At 42.2% G+C, this 6,106-nt stretch overlaps 1 pseudogene; it reads left to right on the forward strand.

The window, feature by feature from the left end:
* The first annotated feature begins 4,246 nt into the window (after positions 1-4,246).
* Positions 4,247-4,364, forward strand: LOC126238708 (5S ribosomal RNA; annotated as a pseudogene).
* Positions 4,365-6,106: the final 1,742 nt, after the last annotated feature.

Below are 6,106 nucleotides of genomic sequence, written 5' to 3' on the forward strand. Positions count from 1 at the left end.
AACACCGCGGTTCCTGGTGTGTCCGCTGTGCCGTGCGTGTGATCATTGCTTGTACAGCCCTCTCGCAGTGTCCGGAGCAAGTATGGTGGGTCTGACACACCGGTGTCAATGTGTTCTTTTTTCCATTTCCAGGAGTGTATGTAGTGAAGCCAATATTTCTTGGGGGCTGTTATAAAAATAGCAGCTCTACTACAGCTATTGCATGAAGTCCTAGAAGCCAGCAGAGCCAAAACACTATTATGGAAGTTGCGGCAACCAGCCTGTTTATGCATTGTGAGCCGAGCACTATAATACTGGTGACACTGTCAAAAGGCAGGGCTACCGTTGAACCAGGTGGCTGGTTTCCACACCTTCAAGCCATGGACTGATTATACTATATGTGGTTAGAAACAGTACATCAGCACAACAACGGAGCACCTAACAAGCATAAATACTCATCAGCTCTAGCCAGAGGGTTTTGAGTCTGGCAATACCAATTACGAGGAGAGGGCTACACCAGGTGACAGGGCAATATGGTTCTGCAAACAGTCACCATGAGTTTGGGCCTTCACCATAGGTTTGACTGCAGGATCTGAGTCCAGCTCCATGGACTTGGTGCCTTCTCACTGGTAAGCCAACATCTGGCTCACACAAATGATAGCAACTTATGCACTGGAGGGAAGCTGTTTGAGACAAAGATAGCACAGCCATTCACCCTCCTACTCTGGTGTGACCATCCTGATATTGTGCACCTTCACTTGCAAAGGCAAATTCCTTTTCTGAGGGCTGAATTCTCTGTAAGAATTACATCGGGCCTCTGTGCAGCTGGCACGGCTAAACGCTAGCAAAGGTGCTGTGCATAGCCAGTGCATATGTCACTGGGCAGATTCTGAGCATCAGCATTCCTCTAGTCAATTACTCACATCATACTGGCCTCTGGTCACCTGCTGGCCTCAGCAGTCCTGAGCATACTGTCCTCACCATGCAACAAGGCTGGGGTGGGGGGCATGGTCAGGGGTCACCGCAAGGAAGCACTACAAGTGTTGTAGCTTGAGTCTGGAATAAAATGTTTAACTAGTGATGCTGTTCTCATGTGTTATTTATGGCCAACATACTGACAACAACCCACTGCCACTACCCAACCCTGCCAGCATAGACGCCATCAACCCAGGGCCACTACAAAGGAATCAACAGAACCTTCTCCAAAAAATGTTGAGTGGGCCATTATACAGTACCTCACATCCTTACTCTCAAGCTCCAAAATATCATGAAAGTAGTGCATGTGGTATTCAGAAACATGTAAATTTAGTCACAGTCTGAGGTCAATGATTCAGTGGAAATAAAAGTAGTTACAACGCATCTGTACTCCATTCTTGTAGCTAGCACACCAAATTTTTTTAATATTTAACTGTAACTGCTGCACTCAAGCATACATATTTAACTGAGTACTAATAAAGTAATTCATTGTTAAAAATAACTGTTAAAACTGTAGAAACCTTCAAATACTTCTTTAAAGGTTTGTAAATACTTTTGGATTATAGAATACCACACACTGAAAAGCAAAGAATTGAATTGTTGATAGGAAAATACAAAAGAAACAAAACTTGCCTGCTATCTGGTTTATGCTTGTGTCAAGTGGGATAACTGGAGAGTGGAGGGAGAGGGAGACGGATCGGAGGCAGGCAGCTACTGGTTTGCAGGGAGGTCTCTGGATTGCAAGCTAGGAATGTGGGAGGAAGGAGTGGCAGGTACATGGCTCACATGATTATAGTAGCTGATGAGAAGCAGCACATGCTGAAGGCAATGTGGGGACATGAATTGGGACGGTGGGGAGCATGACAGAGAGGGGAAAACTGTTGGTTGGAGGCTGTGGGGCCAGTGGGTTTCCTAGGATTGAGGCCAGGACGATTATGAAGTGGAGGATGTGTTACAAGGATAACTTACATCTACATAGTTCAGAGCAATTGTTGGTGAGAAAGGATCCACTTCTCTCAAATTGTGAACTGCCCTTGGAAATTGAGTGTGTGTTCAGCTACATGTTATGCATTGGGTGGTCAATTTCAATTTTGACAACAGTTTGACAGAAGCCGTTCATCCTTATCAATAATTGCCAGCCTCTGATGTAATAGGATAAGCCTGTGACAGGACTGGAATATGAGGTGCTGGGTGGATGAATTGGTCTGGCACAGGGATATGACCACCCTGGCAACGGGTTAGGAGTGGAAGTAGCATAGAGATGGACTAGGATGTCGCAGAGGTTGGAACCGCACTTTAGGAAGGGTGAGAAGGATGTTGGGTAGGATGTCCCTCATTTCGGGGCATGACGATACACAATCAAAGCCCCGATGAAAGATGTGACTCATTTGTTCCAATCTGATGGTAGTAGTGGATGAGGAAGGGGGCTCTCTTTTGTAGCTAGTTTTTGGAGTTGTGGGAAGATTTAGGGTATGTGGGGATATGGCATGGGAAATCTGCTTGCAGACAGCATCTCGGGGATAGCCTTTGTGAGGCCTTCAGATATCCCACCGTCCCCACACCCTTCACCCAACAGTTTTCCCTCCTTCATTCTGTCAATTCCTTCTACTTCATGTCCTCACTTTGCGTTCAGCATGTGCTGCTTCCCACTGGCCACCACAATTGTGCCAGCCATTATATCTCCCTCCTACATTCCCTGTCAGCAAACTGGCTGCCTCCTTCCGAGCCGTTAGCCACCCATACCCAGTCCCTTTCCCTGCCTCCTACTACCAATGCCATCCCACTCTATCGGACACTACCCCACCAAAAATAACACTGGCACTGTTAGTTTAGCCAGAACCATCAAGGGGCACAGGCATTTGTTTGCGTATGAATATATTTTACTTTAGCTTGTTAAAGGATAACTTGAAAAACTAGCTGGTTTTCTTTCTTTTGTGTGTGTCTATTGACAACTCAACACCTGCTTTTTGCTGAGTGGTCTCCATTTAATCCAAAAGTATCTATAATCTGTATCTTTCCTACAACCTTTAAATGTTTGAATATTTCAAGGGACATATGAGAAAAACAGATAATAATGACATTCTGAAAAAATGACAGGTGTCATTTAAAAAGCAACATGATATGCAGAAAAAATAAGTGCCTGGAAATGCTTTTGTTTCAATAGAAATGGTAGAAGTCGGATCAAATGTAATAGAAAATGAAGTTGCAAAACAGTTTACAGCATGCCTGCAGAGTAATACAATTCCCCAAAACTGGAACTATTCTGTAATTTTTCTACTTCACAAGAACAGAAATAAACCAGACAGAAAAACTATTTGCTTATCGACCTCCTTTGCTTAATGTACAAGATATTTGCTAAAATTATTACAAACTGTACGGAAAGTACTTTGGGTCTTAATAAAGAACATGATCAAGCAGGTTTCAGAAGTTGATAAAGTGGAATGGACCATTTGCAAGTAATAAATGGAAATATAGAACAGAGAAATAAATATGAATAATAGCTTTGCCTACAATTCATAAAATTTTGAGAAATAATAGTGCATTCAAAACTAGGCTTTCAATGTGTCTGAAATGGGAAGGTGACAGTCACTGTGCCTTATGACTTCCAACCTAAGACAGTGAGACACAGACTTCAATAGAATAAAACATAAAAAACCTGAAAGTTGAAATTTCCTGGCAGATTAAAACTGTGTGCCAGACCAAGACTCAAACTCAGAACTTTTGCCTTTCATGGACAAGTGCTCTAACTGAACTACCCAAGCATGACTCACAACCTGTTCTCACAGCTTTACTTCCACTTGTACCTCATCTCCTACCTTCCTCCTGCGAAAGTCTGAAACAAAGGAGATGAAGTACTGGTGGAAGTAAAGCTATGAGGATGGGTCGTGAGTTGTGCTCGAGTAGATCAGTTGGTAGAGCATTTCCACGCAGAAGGCAAAGGTCCCGAGTTCGTCTTGGTCCAGCACACAGTTATAATCTACCAGGAAGTTTCATATCAGCACACACCACCCTTCAGAGCGAAAATTCATTCTAGAACCTGAGAGTTGCTCAACAAGCAATAGCATGGTGCATGTTCAGAATTATTATGAGAATATGATAATGAAGAAGTCAGTCACAGAATAGACTGTAGTGGAACACACAACTGTGACTGTAATAAAAACTTAAAAGAATTGGCCAAGGGTGTTTGGACTGACAACGTGATGCTAAAGAGCTCAAGGATGTTTCCTTGCTAGTTGCCAAAAGAGAAGAAAACACGAAGAAGAAAATTTAATGGAATTAGGATAGATGGCGTGGCAATGGCCTTGCCACAGTGGATACAACGGTTCCCGTGAGATCACCGAAGTTAAGCACTGTTGGGCGTGGTCGGCACTTGGATGGGTGACCATCCAGGCCGCCATGCGCTGTTGCCATTTTTCTGGGTGCACTCAGCCTCGTGATGCCAATTGAGGAGCTACTCAACTGAATAGTAGTGGTTTCAGTCAAGAATACCATCTTACAACCGAGAGAGCGGTGTGCTGACCCCACGCCCCTCCTATCCGCATCCTCCACTGAGGATGACACGGCGGTCAGATGGTCCCAGTAGGCCGCTCGTGGCTTGAAGAAGGAGTGAAAGTGTACAGGAACAAAACAGATGCATGTATTTAAAGATTGCCATCCATGGAAAAGTCTGGACAAAATCTTTATCCACCACTGGATGTCAAATGTCTGGTGATGAAGTAACAAATAAATTGTGTATCCTACCTTTACCCAATGAATCACACATTTCACCACTACATAAGTGCTTCGTCAATGTGGGATGTGATTGTGTAAAGAACTACCCTCGAATCCATAAATATTATAAAAATAAATATGTGTGTGTGTGTGTGTTTTCGCACATCTCCTCCTACATCACTGATTTCAACCAGACACGGTACTCGCATACATCAGGCGGCAATCACTGCTGGGCCAAGAACCACATACATATCAAAGGGAATGGAGGTGAAAAGAAGCAAAGTGTGTGACATGTGAAGACCCAGACTCTACTGATCCAATATTTGACAAAGAGAGCACTTACTGACTTTCAAAATATTTTACACCCAATTTCAAACCTAACGAAATTCTTTCTCGCAGACAACTCCTAGAAAATGATTAAAGAAAAGATGCTTTATCGCTTACTACTTTTTTGCTGTACATGCAGCAAAAGTACCGAATGAGGCATGATGTTATAATTTATTACTTCTCTATTACTAACTGAATTCAAGGCGCAATTAAAAGACAGTATGCACTGTCTGCGCCACTGAATGTAAGTGCAAAATTATATCATTGTTCAACACACAGTTCAGGATATGTGACGACATAAAGAATGAGAAGTGTTAAAAACTGCTGAATCATGTATGAGGTGGTCTTCTGTCCAAAGACTGGTTTGATGCAGCTCTCCACGCTACTCTCTCCCTTCATCTCCGAATAATTACTGCAACCTACATCTTTTTGAATGCGATTACTGTATTCATATCTCAGTCTCCCTCTACAATTTTTACCCACCACACTTCCCTCTGATACTAAATTGGTGATCCCTTGATGTCTCAGAATGTGTCTTATCAGGCTATCCCTTCTTTTGGTCACGTTGTGCCACAAATTTCTTGCCTGCCCAATTCTATTTAGTACTTCCTCATTAGTTACATGATCAATCCATCTAATATTTTGTATTCTTCTCTAGTACTGCATTTTGAAAGCTTCTATTATTTTTCTATCTTAACTGTTTATTGTCCAAGTTTCAGTTTCCTACATGGCTACATGCCAGATAAATATCTTCAAAAAAGTCTTCCTAACACTTAAACCTGTATTCGATGTTAACAGATTTCTCTTCCTCAGAAATGATTTTTTTGCCATTTCCAGTCTACATTTTATATCCTCTCTACTTTGGCCATCATCAGTTATTTTGCTACACAAATAGCAGATATCATCTACCATGTACTTTAAGTTCCTAGTTTCCTAATCTGATTTCTTTAGTATCACCTGGTTTAATTCAACTACATTCCATTGTCCTTGTTTTGCTTTTGTTGATGTTCATCTTATTTCTTCCTTTGAAATCACTGTCAATTCCATTTAACTGCTCTTCCAAGTCCTTTGCTGCCTCTGACAGAATTACAATGTCATTGACAAGCCTCAATTT

Source organism: Schistocerca nitens, chromosome 2 (genome assembly GCF_023898315.1).
Source record: "Schistocerca nitens isolate TAMUIC-IGC-003100 chromosome 2, iqSchNite1.1, whole genome shotgun sequence".
Classification (NCBI taxonomy): domain Eukaryota; kingdom Metazoa; phylum Arthropoda; class Insecta; order Orthoptera; family Acrididae; genus Schistocerca; species Schistocerca nitens.